The sequence below is a fragment of the Pinus tabuliformis genome, chromosome 8 (assembly GCF_031772625.1).
Source record: "Pinus tabuliformis cultivar Carrire ecotype Pingquan chromosome 8, CPIR1, whole genome shotgun sequence".
Taxonomy (NCBI): domain Eukaryota; kingdom Viridiplantae; phylum Streptophyta; class Pinopsida; order Pinales; family Pinaceae; genus Pinus; species Pinus tabuliformis.
In genome coordinates this window covers 516090487-516108894 of record NC_142294.1, presented here as the reverse complement: position 1 = coordinate 516108894, position 18408 = coordinate 516090487, and the positions used below count along the sequence as shown (strand labels likewise).

The window sequence follows — 18408 nt, the reverse complement described above, 5'->3', positions numbered from 1 at the left end:
GTTGAATGTTGGGCAAGACATCCTAGTCGGGGTGTTAATTCAGTTTATTATGGCTAAGGAATTTGACAAAGGCAAAGGCAATGGAAAAGTCTTTGGAAGAGAAAAATGCATTAATTGACATTTATTTATGAAAATAAAGGAAATTAGGAGAAAAGGAAGGTGAAAGGTCACAGGTTGCATGTGACGAGGAAATTGAAGGAAAATAATGAAAAATGAAGAAAATAGAGGCCTCATTGATAAAAAGGCTTATGCAGATCAATTGGAAAGCTTTTTTCTCAGCTCTGGAGCAAGGAAAGAAAAAGCAAGCAAAGGAAGGACAAGAAAAGGAATGAAAGAAAGGATCAAGAAGGAAGAGCAAGATCAAGCAGCTTCAACAAGAATACTTGTAGGTAACATATTTCATATTTGATTTCCTGACTAGTTTTGACATGCCTAGCTTTTCATGTTTGTATATGGTTCTCCTGATGTTGGTGGCATGGTTTTGTAGGGTTATGATAGTGTTTTTCAACCTACCCTTTCCATTTTCTCGATACCCATGGTGTGATGAGATTGTTTCCTCGGTTTTGAGCTTTGGAAACGACAGATGTTTTTGAAATCTCTTCCAAAGGTGGTCTCAGAAAAATTCCCAATGGCCTAGGAATCCCTTGACCGGTTTTGGTGGGATACATGGTGAAGCCTAAGGGCTTTAGGGCCTAGTGATATGGTGTCGATGGCGGTAACACCTAATATATTGGTGTCTCGGTTTATTGCTAGTGAGCTGGTGTGGATGGTGGCAAAGCTTGAGGGACAAGGAGATAGAAAATTCCTCAAGGATAGTGATGGAGTCTGGAGGAATTCCAAGCTCAGTTTCATTATGTGATCTCGGTGTTGTTTTTTTTGAGATCATGGTTTAGTGAGGGTTGAGGTGGTTTAACCTCTAGATTCCCTTGTTTTTTTTTGTATTGGTTTATCCATGAGATCCCACATTCATCCTTGGAATATGGCATGAGGGTGACTAGATGAAAGAGAGATTTGGTTTAGCCATGTCTATGGTTAGGTAGTATGTGGAAGTTTCAAACCATGTCATCTTTGCCTATGTTTAATAAAAGCTAAGCTATCTTGATTTTGTACTTATTAATATGTGGCTCTAATGTATATTATCTCATTGTTAGTTTCATGGTTTAATGGTAGCTATAAGCATGGTTATGTGACTAGTTATTGTCATGGTTATTTCATATATTTACTTGTAACTAAAAGGAGAATGGATGCAAGACCTAATTGATGTCAAAATAGTTAAGGGGGGAGGGTGGTGATCCTTCTTATCAAGTCTCACATGAGTTGTTAATCTTTTATGCTATGTCTTGTATTCATTTCCTGTAGATTTCATTGATGCTAAGTGTTTGACAAAATGTAAGTCTTGGTTAAGGATGGTCAAGCCTAGTCCTGGAGTTAGTTTTTTATTTGTATGTCTTGTTATTATTTAAATTATGGATTTTGGAGGCGCCATTGAGTTATGGGCAGTGACTTGGGCTCTGGAACTGAAAAAGTGGCTCAAATCCTGGGGATGCAGGCACAGTATTGGGAAAAAAATTCCCTAATCATTGGCATACCATGTTGTGGAAGAGTCCATATCTCTTTGGATACATGCATGCCCATATCAAGGGATCAGCTAGGAGTCCAATGGTTTAAGAAATCAGTGGGACCTAGGGGCTAGCTACTCGAGAGGTGGGGATGGTTCCTGAGAGTCCTAATGTTGATGTGGAAGGTTTGTATGGTGTGTTTCTATCGATTCCACTCCCTTAATGTGACTTAGGAGGTAAAATAATATCATAGTAACTTCTCATTACGTTTTTAACTCACTTGGCGAGTTACTTCAGTAGATGTAGGAGCACGGTATTACATCATTAATAAATAGTGTTGTTGCTACAAGCAAGAAATTTGTTGTCAGAGAACTGGAGAAGGACGGGAATCTTCATGTTTCTAAAATTGATGATGATGTGCAATAGGGATTCCTTGAAATTCTAAATTCATTACTTTTGCAGTATAATGAGGAATTTTATGGAGTGGTGTTAGCTTATTTGGACCTTAGAATTTGCAATCAAATTGTGAATATTCTTGTTAGGTCCCTATAATACTAGTGATTCCCCCATTAATATTGTCATTGCATCCTTTATTGTAATTGTTGTGCCCCTATTGTCCCCATATTTTCATTATTGTGCCCAATAGAAGCCCACTATTATTATTTTTGTGCCTTTATATAATTATTGTTAGGCTTTCTTTGGTTATATTGTGACCCCTTAGACTCCTATATATAGAAAGGAGGTTTTGTCATTTGTATCATTCAAGAATTTTTCATTTGTGTAATGTAAAGGAGGTTTCTCCCTTGAAGAGGATAATTTCTAAGTCGTTGATCTTTCTTTTCTATCTTTTGTGAGTTGGTTTCATAACATTTGGTATTAGAGCTTGGATTCTAGAGTTCAATTGCTCCAAATAGGTCATCACGGAATTTTCTCTATAATATTTTTTGGCGATGTTTTAGAAGCGAAAACAAAAACCCATTTGAGAAGAAAGCTCTCTAAAACTTGGGTTTGAATTTCACATCTTGTCTCACTATATTTTTGGATATATGATCCAAGGAAGTTAGATTTTTTACAGGATCCCGACTTATATCTCAAATAGGTGACTTGGGGAAAAATCATGATAACTTCTTTTCTGAGCCTCATATTGAAATTTCGTCAGAAGTTACAGAAAGAGTACAGACTATAGTTTTTTGTGTATCAGTTTCAGATCATAAGGTCAAAACATTGACACGTGGAACTTCATACAAGCTCGCTCTACCAAAGGAGTCTATAATCAGGTCATCGTGGGAGATTTCGCATAACTCTTCATTGTAGAATCCAATCTTGATCAAACTTGCGAGGTTAGAAAGAGTACTCAGAGGGTTATTGCAAGAAGAAATTTCAACCCTTGGATATTCAAAATTACAGAGATACAACAAATTCAATATCGAACTCCTATAAAGTGAAAAATGGTGTGTACTTTTTTTTTAATTTTTGAATAAGTTTGGTTTGAAAAATTAGTTTGAAGGAATTAAAAGGGCATAGTGAAGCATTATTATCAGTAATTGATGCCCCAAATAAAGAAAATGGAAACACCTAGTAAGCAACATGAAATCTCTACCATGAATCATGAAGAAGAGGAAGAAATGCAACATGATATATCAAAATTAAGAGACCAAGTGTAACAAATTTCACTTGCACAAAAAGTAACAGAAGCTAATATGGATGGTTTAAAGAAAGACGTAGAAGTTAAGATGTATGACATGGAAGCTAAGATGGATGGTTTAAAGAAAGGCATAGAAGCTAAGATGAGTGGCATGGAAGATAAGATGGATGGCATGGAAGCTAAGATGGATGATTTAAGGGAAGGTGTTGAAGCTAAGATGGAAGATTTGAAGACAGATTTGACAAAGTTCCTACAAAAAATGCTTACTAATGGTGAAAGGGTAGTAAAGGAATCTCATGATGAGAACAAAATAAATGTTAATCATGATTTCATAGACTCTAACATTGGATCAAAGAACCACCATGTTCCAAATATCGATATGAGGAAGTTTGATGGCAAGGATCCCATATCATGGATACTACAAATGGAGCAATTTTTCGATCTCCATAATGTGCAAAATACACAAAAGGTACGCATTGCAACTTTATATTTGGAACCAAATCAGTTTGTATGGTATTGGTGGCTTTGTTCTCATAAACAAATTGTCACTTGGGCTATTTTTACGGATGAAATGACAGAACATTATGAGGATACCAAAAGAAACACTTTTTTTATCCAATTGATAAATCTCAAACAAAAGTGTTCAATGATGAAGCACATTGAAGACTTCCAAAAATTGAATATAAGGGTAAAAGATATTCCAGAGGATCATAGGATTGATGTGCTCATAGGGACTTTAAAGGATAACATCCAACATGAGGTTGACCTCTGGGAACCTGATTGATTGGAGAAGGCATTCAGGTTGGTAAGAAAAATGGAAAGAAAAATTATGGCAACAAGGATGTCTACCACTCACAATCATAACCTACAAGGTTGACACCACAACAATTGGAAGAAAAAAGAGCAAAAGGGCTTTGTTATAGTTGTGATAGCGAATACACTAAAGGTCATAAGTGTGTTGAGAAGAAATTATTTTACATAGATTGTGAAGAGGAGGAAGAAAAGGAACAAGAAACATCAAAAGAAGAGGATACACACAAGGAACAAACCCTAGAGAAAGAAGAAATGAATCTGACCATATCTTGTAATGCATTGGCTAGAATTACCACTCCTCAAACTATCAAGATAGAAGGGAATATCAAGAAGAAAAAGGTAATAGTGTTAATTGATTCAAGCATTACCCATAATTTTATTCATTGTAAGATAGCCAAGGAATTGAATTGCTTCCTATATCTAGCATCAGAGTGTCAAGTGATGGTTGCAAGTGGAGGAACCATAAATTGCTCAAGAAAGTTCCATAATGTCAAGCTATCCATGGGAGAATATGTTTTGAAAAGTCAAATTATTTCCATTCCAATGGGTGGTGTTGATGTTGTACTAGGAATCCAATGGCTACAATCCTTGGGTACAATAATCTTCAATTTTCAAGAACTTTTCATGAAATTTTCTTTAGAAGGAAAGGAAGTTGAATTAAGGGGTATCATAGGGAAACCGAGAAAGATAATAAGCTCTAACGGAATGACAAAGCTTTTAAAGAAATAACAACGAGGCATAATTGCACAATTATGTTCACTAGAGGTTCCCACATGGAAATCATCTATTACTCCAGATCTCCAAAAATTCTTGGATAATCATTCCAAGGTATTTGAGACTCCCAAAGACCTCCCACCTATTCATGATCATGATCATGATATTCATTTAATTCCAGGAAGTGTTCCTCCAAACATCAAGCCTTACAGATATCCCTATGCCCAAAAGAGTGAAATTGAACGTATGGTTGCAGAAAGTGTAGAGGTTGGTATAATTCAACCTAGTCAAACTTTTTTTTCTACTCTAGTAGTATTGGTTCACAAGAAGGATGGATCATGGTGCATGTGTCCAAATTATAGGGAGCTCAAAAATCTCACTATTAAAGATAAATTTCCCATCCATATCATTGATGAATTATTGGATGAATTGCGTGGATCGATTTAATTCACCAAGTTGGATCTTCGTTTAGGATATCATCAAATCAGAACCAAAACTGAAGAAATTGTAAAAACAACATTTAGAACTCATGAGGGTCATTATGAATTTTTGGTCATGCCTTTTTGCCTTACCAATGTACCTTCTACATTTCAAGGTTTGATGAATTCCATTTTCAAACCCTTCCTTAGAAAGTTTGTGTTAGTAATTTTTGATGATATAATAATCTACAACATGTCTTGGAAGGATCATGTTCAACATGTTAACTGGGTGCTCAAGCTATTGGAGGAGAAACAATTATATGCAAAAACCTCCAAATGTTTCTTTGGAGTATAAGAGGTGGAATATCTGGGTCATATTGTATCTCATGAGGGTGTTAAGGTAGACCATAGAAAAATAAAAAACATTAAAGAATGGAAAAGCCCCACATCCATAAAGCATCTACAAGGATTTCTCATGTTGACATGGTATTATCGCAAGTTTGTTAAGAATTATGGTAAAATAACAGCACCTCTAACAACATTATTGAAGAAAGATGCATTTTAATGGACTCTAGAAGAGACAATGTGCCAAACACCGGTCTTAGCTACACAAGACTTCACAAAAACCTTTCTTGTGGAATGTGATGCTTCAGGAAATAGAATTGGTGTTTTTTTAATGTAAGAAGAAAGGCCAATTGCTTTCAAAAGTCTTCTAGTCAAAGGAAAGTATTTACACAAAGCTATTTATGCGAAGGAAATGTTGGAAATACTACATGCACTTATGAAATGGTGACCCTACCTAATGGGAAGACACTTCAAGGTAAAAACAGATCATGATAGTCTTAAATACTTTTTAGAACAAAGATCATCTTCATAAGCAAAAATGGGTCACAAAGATGTTGGGTTATGACTTTGAAATCATCTACAAAAAAGGGAAGCAAAATGTTGTGGCAGATGCACTCTCAAGAAAGGATGAGGATGTGGAAGCATTTCTTTGTGCCATTTCTATTATCCAACAATATTGGATAAATGAAGCAAGGGATGAATGGAAGAATGACGAAGAAGTGTGGGCACTCATTCAAAAGTTACAACAACATCCTAATACATCTGATACATTTATCTGGAAAAATGATGCGTTATGGTACAAAGATCGGTTATACCTATGTAAGAATTACCAACTCAAACAAAATATTCTGAGGGAATTGCACACCTCTCCCTTAGGAGGGCACTTAAGATTTATAAAAACTTACCATAGGGTTAAGAAGGAATTTTTTGGGATGGCCTTAAATCGGATATTCAAAAGTTTGTGGCGAAATGTTTGGTTCTCCAACAAAATAAAGTTGAAACAGTTAAGGCCCCAGTTCTATTACAACCTTTATCCATTCCAAGCCAATGTTGGGAGGAGGTTTCAATGGATTCTATCATAGGATTACCCAAGTCCGAAGGAAAGAGTGTTATCATGGTGGGAGTTGACAGACTTACCATGTATGCACACTTTTCTTCATTATCTCATCCATTTAAAGAAACTATAGTTTCTACTACATTTATGGAAACAATTCAAAAGCTACATGGAAACCCAAGGATTATTGTAAGCGATAGAGATCCCATTTTCAATGGAAATTTTTGGACAAATTAATTTTCTTGTCTTGGTACTCAGTTAGCTCATAGCTCATATTATCATCCCCAATTTGATGGGAAAACTGAGATAGTAAACAAATGTTTGGAAGGATATCTTGATTTCTTTGTATATGATAAACAGACACAATGGGACAAATGGTTGCCTCTAGCTGAATGGTGGTATAACACTTCATTCCATACTGCAACAAAAATGACCCCATTTATGGAACTTTATGGATATCATCCACCATCCATCACATCATATTTAAAATAAAATTCTAAGGTTCAAGCACTGTAAGATCACATTGAGAATCAACAACAATTTCTCCAACTCTTAAAGGATAACCTCACCTTTGCACAGAATAGAATGAAACAACAAGCACATCAACATTGTAGCGAAAGAAGTTTTGATTTAAGTGATTGGGTATTCCTATAGCTACAACCATATAAACAAATTTCCCTCAAGCAAGCTAAGAAGGATAATAAATTATGACCAAAGTATTATGGTCCATAAAAGGTTTTGCAAAAGATAGGTACTATGGCATACAAATTGGAGCTTTCTACAGCTTCCCGAGTGCACCCAGTTTTCCATGTTTCATGCTTAAAGAAGGTTATAGGTGACAAGCTATTATGAAACCAGCTCACAAAAAGATAGAAAAGATAGATCAATGCCTTAGAATTTAGCCTCTTTGAGGGGGCAACCTCCTTTACATTACATAAGTGAACAATTCTTGGATGATACAAATGACAAGACCACCTTTCTATATACAACAGTCTAAGGGGTCATAATATAATCAGAGATGACATAACAATAATAACGTAAGGGCACAATAATAACAATAATGGGCCTCCGTGGGGCACAATAATAACAATATGGGGACTACATGGGCACAACAATGTAATAAGGGGGTTGTACTAATAACAATAAGGGGTTACCCTAGTAGTATAGGGACCTAACATGCCCCTCTCCTTCAAAAATTATTTTCCTCAATTCTTGAGTAGTTCTTGATGCTTCTATACAAATTCTTGTCCTCTCATGTGTAATCTTCAGTGGGTAAGTTCTTCCACTTGATGAGATACTCTAAAATTGATTTATTTTGTAGCTGTTAGGTTCTTGTTTCTGTGAATGCTCCAAGTTCCAATATGATTTTTCCTTCCTCGTAAATCTCTCGCAATATTGTTTGAACTGGGATCTTCTGCAACTTTTGAATGAGTGGCCACACTTCATTGCCCTTCTTCCATTCATCCCTTTCTTCATGTATCCAATTTGGTTGGATAATAGAAATAGCACAAAACAATGCTTCCACATCCTCATCCTTTCTTGAGAGTGCATCTGAAACGACATTTTGCTTCATGATATGTCCATGTATATTGATAGTTTGAGGAGTGGTAATTCTGTCCAATGCATTACAAGATATGGTCGGATTCGTTTCTTCTTTCTCGATGTGATCTTTCACCTCTTTAACCTTTTTCTTCTTGATATGTCCTTCTATCTTGAGAGTTTTAGGAGTGGTAATTTCTTCCAATGCTTTACAAGATATGGTCGGATTCATTTCTTGATGCTCGATGTGATCTTTCACTTCTTGAACATTTTTTTCTTGATATGTCCTTCTAGCTGGATAATTTGAAGAGTGGTAATTTTGGCCAATGCATTACAAGATATGGTTGGATTCATTTCTTCTTTCTTGATGTGATCTTTCACGTCTTGAACTTTTTCTTCCTCCTCTTCATAATCTATGTAAAATAATTTCTTCTCAACACACTTATGACCTTTAGTGCATTTGCTATCACAATTGTAACAAAGCCCTTTTTCTCTTTTTTCTTCCAATTATTGTGGTGTAACCCTTGTAGGTTGTGGAAGGCTAGGAGAAAAAACACTTCCATCTTTATAGTTGTGAGATGTAGAATTCCTTGTTGCCATAATTTTTCTTTCCATTTTGTAACAAAGCCCTTTTTCTCTTTCTTCTGCCAGTCGTTGTGGTGTTGCTCTAAAGAAGATGTTCCTCTTTTTATTCTCATAATGTGCTATAATTTACTCTGTGAAAATTGACCACGTAACAAGTTGTTTACGAGAACAAAGCCCTTTATACCATAAAAATTGATCTTGTTCTAAATATGAAGATGCAATACATACCTTTTGTAATGGTGGTACACCATGTAGATCAAAATATTTCTCCATCTGTAGCATCCAATTTAACGGATCCTTGCCATCAAACTTCCTCATCTTGCTTTTCCTTTATTTTAGGAGCTCGATCTTGAAATGACTATACCTCTGTACTTTTGGATCTTTAAGTTCTGAAATTGTGACCTGCAGTAGCCCTTTGCATCCTCTTTCCAATGCCACAAGTCTGATCAAATTTAGATTCTCCAAGAAAGAGTTATGCATAATCTCCCAAGATGACCTGATTATATACCTTCTCAGAAGAGCGAAATTGTATGAAGTGCCACGTGTTACTGTTTTGACCTTAGTATCTAAAAATTATACACAAGAAGCTGCAGTTCGTCCTCTTTCTGTAACTTCTTATGAAATGTCAATCTGATGCTCAAAACAAAAGTTATGATGATTTTTCCCAGTTCACCTATTTGGAATGTAATTTGGGAGGCTGCAAAAAGGCCAACTTCATCAGATCATATCTCTGCAAATATAGCACAAAAATCTCTGAAATTAAAATCTGAGGTTCAAAACGATTTCAACCCAAGTGGGTTTTTTTTTAGCATCTGAAACATCACAGGAAAACATTATAATGAAAATTCCATGATAACCTATTTGGAGCAGCGAAACCCTAGAATCCAAAGCTCTAATACCAAATGTTATGAAACCAACTCACAAAAAGATAGAAAAGATAGATCAACACCTTAGAATTCAGCCTCTTTGAGGGGGCAACCTCTTTTACATTACATAAATGAACAATTCTTGGATGATACAAATGACAAGACCTCCTTTCTATATATAGCAGTCTAAGAGGTCATAATATAATCAGAGACGACATAACAATAATAACGTAAGGGCACAATAATAACAATAATGGGCTTACATGGGGCATAATAATAACAATATGGGGACTACATTGGCACAAAAATATAATAAGGGGCTTATACTAATAACAATAAGGGGTTACCCTAGTAGTATAGGGACCTAACACATGCTCCCAGTTCAAACAATATTTCCAGAACTTGATGAGGAAGGAAAAATCATATTGGAACCTGAAGTAGTCAAAGAAACAAGAACTCAGCAGCTACGAAATTGATCAATTTCAGAGTATCTCACCAAGTGGAGGAACTTACCAGTTGAAGAATCCACACGGGAGGATGAGAATTTTATACAGAAGCATCCAGAACTACTCAAGCGTGGAGAACAACACTATTTTGAAGGAGAGGGGCATGTTATGTCCCTATAATACTAGTGATTCCCCCATTAATATTGCCATTGTATCCCTTATTGTTATTGTTGTGCCCCTATTGTCCCCATATTATCATTATTGTGCACCATAGAAGCCCATTATTGTAATTTTTGTTCCCTTATATTATTATTGTTAAGTCAACTTTGGTTATATTGTGACCCCTTAGACTCTTATATATAGAAAGGAGGTTTTGTCATTTGTATCATCCAAGAATTGTTCATTTGTGTAATGTAAAGGAGGTTCTCCCCTAGAAGAGGATGATTTCTAAGGCGTCAATCTTTCTTTTCTATCTTTTGTGAGTTGGTTTTGTAACAATTCTTAATAGACTATCTCCTTATCTATCTTTGGAATTAAAAGGAAAAGTGCTTCTTTTATGTCCCAAACTAGGGATGCTTATTGAGGTGAATGTAGACAAGGTTGAAAATGATTACATGGGAGTTATTATATTTGGAGCTTTCAATGCAACCATTGCACGCACATATATATGCGAAGAATTTGTATCAAGAAAATGGGGATTCAATTACCATATGGTCGAGCAAATCAGATAAGTACATGATAAAAGTTACGAATGAAATCAATTTTTTTGTGGAAAGTGTGTAGGAATAAATATTCTTGGATACCTATGGATCTTTGAAGCCTCCAAATATTAGCTATGTTGATCAACAATTGTCACCTTTGGAGGACAAGTTGAAATTTATGGAAGTGGAGAAATGAAAAGATAATTAATGATTTTTTCAGGGTTGTAAACTTATTCAAATATTTCACTATTCATTTGAGTAAATTCATTTATGATGAATGCAAAGACACTTTTTAAAAATTTTCTCATTTGATTATAATGAAATTATTTCATCTTGCATCGTAATTATTGGTTTTTAGTTGAAAAAGTGAACTTGCTTGGGTCATTGTTGGCTATGTGAATTTTTCTCATTGCATCCTCAAAGTCCATTGCCTCTCTATTATCATATTGTAATATTTTCTCATATTTATAAGAATATAAATGACAAATGTCATCCAAAAGTGATATAGAATATGAAAAGTATGAAGGCTCAAATGGCCGTGACGGAATTTATGTTGGAAATAATACAGAGAGGGGGGGTGAATCAGTATTATCAAGTTCTTTTAATAAATATTCCTTATTTATACCTTGAATTATTTTTGCATGTCAGTACCATAAAATAATGAGCATGAACAAAGAAAACAGATAGTCACACCAAAGAACACCAGATGTAAGGTGGAAACCCAATGTGGGTGAAAACCACCTACTCCAATATGTCTCTATCTTCTTTCAAATTAGAAACTCCTTTCACAATGGTTTTGTACTAGTGCAGTCCTTTACCAATACACAGGCTGCAACCTGCAGAGAGCTACAACTCTCTCTCGTGTTCCAGTCTCTCCTGGAAGGGAGCTACAACCCCCTACTTCTTTTCTTTCAAGGACCACTTTTCATAAATTTTTCAAACTGGATCCATAAACATCAAGAGATCATCAAGTACAAGTCAATCACCCAGTCAACTGCAGTAACCAGATCAACAATAACAATAAACTAAACCCAGAACACCTTATCAATAGAAAAATTCAGCCAACAAAAGGTCTTAAGACAGATACGCAGTTTTTCTTTATCTGGCCTGCGCGGCCTCGCACTTCACCTTCTGCTCCCCTGCGTATACCCGCAGAGAGCCTTCTGCTGCACCGCGTACCCATGAATTGTTTCTTCAATCACGCCGTGTACTGTTACTGTAGGCACGCGCCCGCAGATACTATCGCACCACGTACTGCTATTGTAGCCACGCACCCACAGATGCTATCGCGCCGCGTACCTACGCACCTGCGGCTTCTGAAGCGAAGCGTACTTTGCTTGTGCCTATGCACCTGAACCTTTGTCGCGCTGCGTACCCACGCATTTCACCTTCTTCTGCTCTGCATACCCACGCACTTCTCCTTCTTCTGCTCTGCGTACCCACGCACTTGCACCGTTAATCACCTGCGTACCTCTGATTAGGGCCGAATTGGCAGTCCCCTAGTGTGCCACAGATAGTCAGATGCTCAGATGCGCTCGAGAGATCACCCTTCATAGATCCGCTTTCAACTTCACTTTTATATAGATCAAGCTTTTAAAGCAATAACCCAATATTTCAGATCTTAAGATATTCAATTTGCAAAAGATACTTAGCCAAGTGATCTCCTTTGCTTTATATAGGCAAGCTCTTCCTAAAATCATGGATCAATACCATAGGTAACCAATACAAGGGGCCCAAAAACATGGGGCTCAATGATAATAATAATATAAAACAATACCATGGGCCAAAACCATAGAATCAAGAACGGCGGGCTAAATACCATGGGCCAAACATAAGAAACCCCACGTGAGCGCGCTTCTCTGCCTTGAAGTAAGTAAACTGGGGGTACGCACCTTCTGAACGGGTGACCTGCATGTGTGGCCGCAGTCCCTTCACGGCGTACCTGCGTGTACGCACCTTTAGAACTATTCTCCTGCGTACCTCTTAATTTCCAACATTTTGAGAGCCTGATCAGAGCATTGCCACTTGAGGGTGTTGCCATCAAGTACAACATCTGTATCATAGAGCCATACCAGAATCATAATGCCAACAATCTCCCCCTTTGGACTTGATGGCAACCTCAAGATCCTCAACGTCATTCTCCCCCTTTGACATCAAGGGCAAAGGGTTGTGCTCCCCTTAAGAACATGCTCCCCCTGACTATAAACCAGATTTGCAAATAAGAACCATAAGCCACCAAAACACCATAACTGACCATGAAAGAGATAGAGACATATTGTAGCAATATTCAGACCAGCATCCATGATCTCCTTCTGTACGTCCTCCATAATGCCAACAATGCATTATATGCTCCCCCTGAATCTGTGCCATTCGATCTTCAACCAATCCGCAACCCAGCACATGTACGCATATGCCTCAGATGAGCCTTGCGTACAACCAACCATCAGAAGAGATTCAACAAGATGATGCATCAACAACCCCCAGCTTTTGCCTGAGGTATTCAAAGGTCTCCCTGGGCAATGGTTTGGTGAGTATATCAGCAACTTGTTCCTTAGAAGGAACATACTCCAACTTGACCTTTTGTTCAAGTACTTCTTCCCGGAGAAAATGATACTTGATCGGTATGTGCTTGGTCTTTGAATGCATGACTGGGTTGTTTGAAATGCTGATTGCACTTGTTTTATCACATAAGATGGAGATAGGTGGTGTACAAGTGATTTGAAAGTCCTGCAAGGTCTGCATCATCCAAAGGAGTTGAGTGTAGCAAGATGCAGCAACAACATATTCTGCTTCAGCTGTAGACAAGGCAATCGAACTCTATTTCTTGCTGAACCAAGATACTAATCTAGAACCCATAAAGAACGCACCACCACTTGTGCTCTTCCTATCATCCACGCTTCCTGCCCAATCTGCATCTGTATAAGCATGAAGTGTGAGATCTGTATCTCTAGGATACCATAAGCCATAATTTTGAGTCCCTTGAAGATATTTAAAGATTCTCTTCACTGCCTGAAGATGAGTTTCCTTCGGATTTGCTTGAAATCTTCCAACTATTCCCACTGCATGCATGATGTCTGGTCGGGTACCTGTCAAATAGAGTAGACTTCCAATCATAGATCTGTAGGTTGGTTGATGCACTGCTGCTGATTCATCATTTGCACTGAGGCTACATCCTGTGACCATGGGTGTACATACTGGTTTTGCATCTTCCATGCCATATTTCTTCAAAATCTGCTTGAGATACTTAGTTTGAGACAAAAAGATCTCTCCTTCTTTTTGTTGGATTTGCAAACCAAGAAAATATGTCAGTTCTCCCAGCAAGGACATTTCAAATTCTTTCTGCATCACCAAGGCAAAGCTTTGACTCATAGCTTCTTCATTGCTGCCAAAGATAATGTCATCTACATACACAACAAGTATTAGCAATTTGTCATTTTCAACTTCTATATAAAGATTATTGTCTGCTGATCCTTTTGAAAAACCTTGTTGATGAAGATATTTGTCCAAACGATAGTACCAAGCCCTTGGAGCTTGTTTGAGACCATAGAGAGCCTTTTTCAATCTGCATACAAGATTTGGATCATTTCCAAGAATGAAACCATCTGGCTGCTTAATGTATACTTCTTCTTCCAAGTCTCCATTCAGAAAGGCTGATTTCACGTCCATTTGAAATACTTTGAAGTTTTGAAAGCTTGAGAGAGCAAGGAACATTCGGATGGCCTCAAGTCTTGCAATAGGAGCAAAGGTTTCTTCAAAATCTATTCCTTCTTGCTGCGCATACCCTTTACAAACAAGTCTGGCCTTGTTTCTAATTACTTCTCCATCTTCATTCAATTTATTTTTGAAGATCCATTTTGTCCCTATAACATTCTTATCCTTTGGTCTAGGAACCAGCTCCCAAGTGTTGTTCTTTTCGATCTGCTCAAGTTCTTCATCCATTGCTTTCACCCAACATTCATCTTTGCATGCCTGTTTCACATTTTGTGGTTCAGTGGAAGAGAGTAATGACAAATAGCTTGAAGCTTCTGCAACTGTTCTTCTTGTTTGTACACATGCTTCTTTCTGCCCTAAAATCTGAGATTCTGGATGATTATTCTGAACATATCTGGATGGAGTCTTCTCTTCTATCCTTATCTGCTCCTCTGGTTCTTCTTGAGGTTCTTCTTCTTCATCATTCTGTCTATGAGGGTAGTCTTCATCTTCTTTGATATCTTCATGATTTACTTGCCTAGGAATGTATCCCTTCTCATCAACCACTACATCAATGCTGTCAACAATTCTTCCAAGTCTTTTATTGTAGCACTTGTATGCTTTGCTATGTGGAGAATAACCAAGAAGAATGCCTTCATCTGCTCTAGGTTCAAATTTTCCAAGTTGCTCATCAGTATTCTTAATATAGCATTTGCTCCCAAAGATTTTGAAGTGCTTTACCGAAGGAGTCTCACCATACCATAGCTCATGAGGAGTTTGAGTGCTGTTCACCCGGACATTTGTTTTGTTGAGAATAACAACCGCAGCATATGCAGCTTCACCCCAGAACGTTGCGGGAGTTCCAGACTCATCAAGCATAGCACGAGCCATTTTTTGGACTGTTCTGTTCATTCTTTCCACTACTCCATTTTGCAGAGGAGTTCTAGTTGTAGAGAATTCTCTTCTTATCCCATGTTCTTCACAGAAATTGAAAAATTCATTTGAGGCAAACTCCCCACCTCTGTCGGATCCGAGGCACTTAATTTTGTATCCTGATTCATTTTCAACCAAGGCTTTAAAGGATTTGAATTTTTCGAATGCTTCATCTTTGTGCTTCATAAGTCCTAACCAGACAAACCTGGAGAAATCGTCAATGAATAATATCAAGTATTCTTCTCCTCGAGGTGTCCTTTTCCTGAATGGTCCACATACATCTGTATGTACAAGCTCAAGAGGCATGCTAGCTGATCCTTCCTTCTCTGGAAAGTTAGTTCTGGTTTGCTTTCCAAACTGACATGATTTGCATATAGTGTTGTCTAGAATTTTGATATCTGGAAGGCCGCGAACTGCCTGATATTTGCATGCTTTCCTTATTTGTGAAAAGCTTAGATGCCCCAACCTCCGGTGCCATAACCAGTGTTCATCATCCTTGCTTAGATAGCATTGTTGTTGTCCTTCTTCAAATATGTATAGATTATTTGGAGTTCTTTTACCTTTGATCACCGTTTTACCTGTATCAAGATCACGAACAAGACATCCATTTGATCTAAATATCACCTCGGTTCCTTGAACACACATCTGGCTGACACTCAGAAGATTATGCTTCAATACATCAACATACAAAACATTTCCAGCTTTGACCTTTTATTTTAACTGAGCAGTGCCTTTTCCTTTTATAGCTGCAGGCGTATCATTTCCAAAAGAAACGTTCTTTCCCTTTTCTAAAGCAGAATATGATTCAAGCTTTTCTTTATCACCTGTCATATGCTTCGAACATCCACTGTCAATGTACCATAGATTTTCCTGTCCCTCTGCATAAAATGCTATCCCACATCTTTCTGTTTGTGGTTCCTTTATTCTCCATGTTTTGGTGCTTGAGGCTTGTTCCTTTGTCTGCTGAAACCTGCTCCTGCATTCAGAATCTTCATGACCAAAGTTATTGCAAATAGAACATTCAACTTCATTTTCAAGAGCCGAAAAGTTGTTATAGGTCCTTTTTGTAATCCCGGTCATACTTCTTTATTTTTGAGCTTCTCTAGTCATGATCGTTTTATATGCAACACATTGAGCTGCTTTGTGACCAAAGTTATGGCAAGAAAAGCATTGTCCATTGAAGAAACTTCTGCGGTTATCAAATCTTCCAGCCAAACGATTGTAATTTCTATTGTCATTCATTCTTGAAGCAAATTGCGAAGATTTTACCTGTGGCTGGTTGTAGCTTTTGTTCATCCTTAAGACGGATTGCCCCTGGTTTACCTGATAGTCTTTGTTTGTAATTGGTCCCTGCTTTATCTGGTGATCTCCATTGTGCTTTTTCTCATTCCTTCTTGCTTCATCAAGATAACTCTTTGAGGTGGATGCTTGAGAAGTTTCTCCATTATACCCTAGACCTGTCTTGTTTAGCGGAGAACGCTGTACATTGATGATCTCATCCAGAGTTTCAGATCCTTTGACAAACTTAAGATTAATAGCCTTTGTTTTCTCAATCTCTTTTCTAAGACCGACAATTTCACCTTCTAACTTTTCAAGATATTTTTCTTTTTTAATCAATCTGAAATTGTAGAGTATGAATGATCATATTCTTTTCTTCTATACATGTCTTGAGTCTAGAAATTTCTTCATGAAAGCTATCCACATCTATAGCATCCATGTAATCATCATCTTCAAATGCCATTAAAAGTTTATAGTCATTACCTCGTTCATCTTCATCACTATTTGATAGACCATCGCTATCCTCATGAGTGTAGTAGCTTTTCTTATTTGCATTCTGTTTCTTGCTCCATCTAGCAGGTTCCTTTCCTTTGTCAATCTTATCCTTATGAGGAAATTTCGCAGCGTAATGACCTACTCTTCCACAAGAAAAAAATTTAAAAGGTAACTTACCTCTGAACCTTCCAGTACCCCGTTGAAGATTTCTGACAAAATTTGATTGTTCTTCTTCTTCTGGCACGTGACTTGCTTCATAGTAGTCTCCTTTGCCTGAAGCCTTGAAAGCAATTTCTCTCCTGTCTGATGGACCTCCCTTTCTCATTTCATAAGCAGTTAGAATTCCGTGTAGCTGAGACATAGTAAGAATTCGTAGATTTTCCTTTTCGTCTATTGCAGATACTTTAGATTAAAACTTGGGGGACAATGATCTTAAAACTTTTTCAACCACAATAGCCTCTTTTATTTCTTCACCCAAGTTTTTCATGCAATTAACAATCTCGTCTACCCGAAGGAAATAGTTAGCCACACTTTCATCATTATACATTCTGAGATTCTCATACTAAATCCTGAGGGTTTGAAGTTTAGCACGCTTTACCTGTTCATCTCCTTCGTAGCTCAAGGCAATCTTGTCCCATATTTCTTTTGCGGATTTATATTGCATAACCTTCACGAATTCTGTTTGAGATAAGCATCCCAGCAGAGTATTGAATACTTTAGCATTTGTTTCATATTTCTTCTTTTCGGTCGTATTTGTAGGAGTAGCTGAAGGAAAAGTGTAGCCTGTATCTATGATATCCAAAACTTCTGTACCGAGAGATTGAAGATAGGCAGTAACTCTTACCTTCCAATAATTGAAGTTTGTCCCATCAAAAATTGGTGGCCTAATTGATGCTTCTCTCTCGTAGTTGCTCATGATGAATGATCTTCCTTCAAGCAATCAAGCTTCTCTGAAGGACCCGCTCCGATACCAATTGTTGGAAATAATACTGAGAGGGGGGGTGAATCAGTATTATCAAGTTCTTTTAATAAATCTTCCTTATTTATACCTTGAATTATTTTTGCATGTCAGTACCATAAAATAATGAGCACGATCAAAGAAAAAAGATAGTCACACCAAAGAACACCAGATGTAAGGTGGAAACCCAATGTGGGTGAAAAGCACCTGCTACAATATGTCTCTATCTTCTTTCAAATTAGAAACTCCTTTTACAATGGTTTTGTACTGGTGCAGTCCTTTACCAGTACGCAGGCTGCAACCTGCAGAGAGCTACAACTCTCTCTCGTGTTCCAGTCTCTCCTGGAAGGGAGCTACAACCCCCTACT

The 18408-nt window shown here is 37.3% G+C and overlaps 1 pseudogene; it reads left to right on the top strand.

Annotated features, from left to right (window-relative positions):
• Window positions 1–1710: 1710 nt before the first annotated feature.
• Window positions 1711–10882, top strand: LOC149236394 (uncharacterized; annotated as a pseudogene).
• Window positions 10883–18408: the final 7526 nt, after the last annotated feature.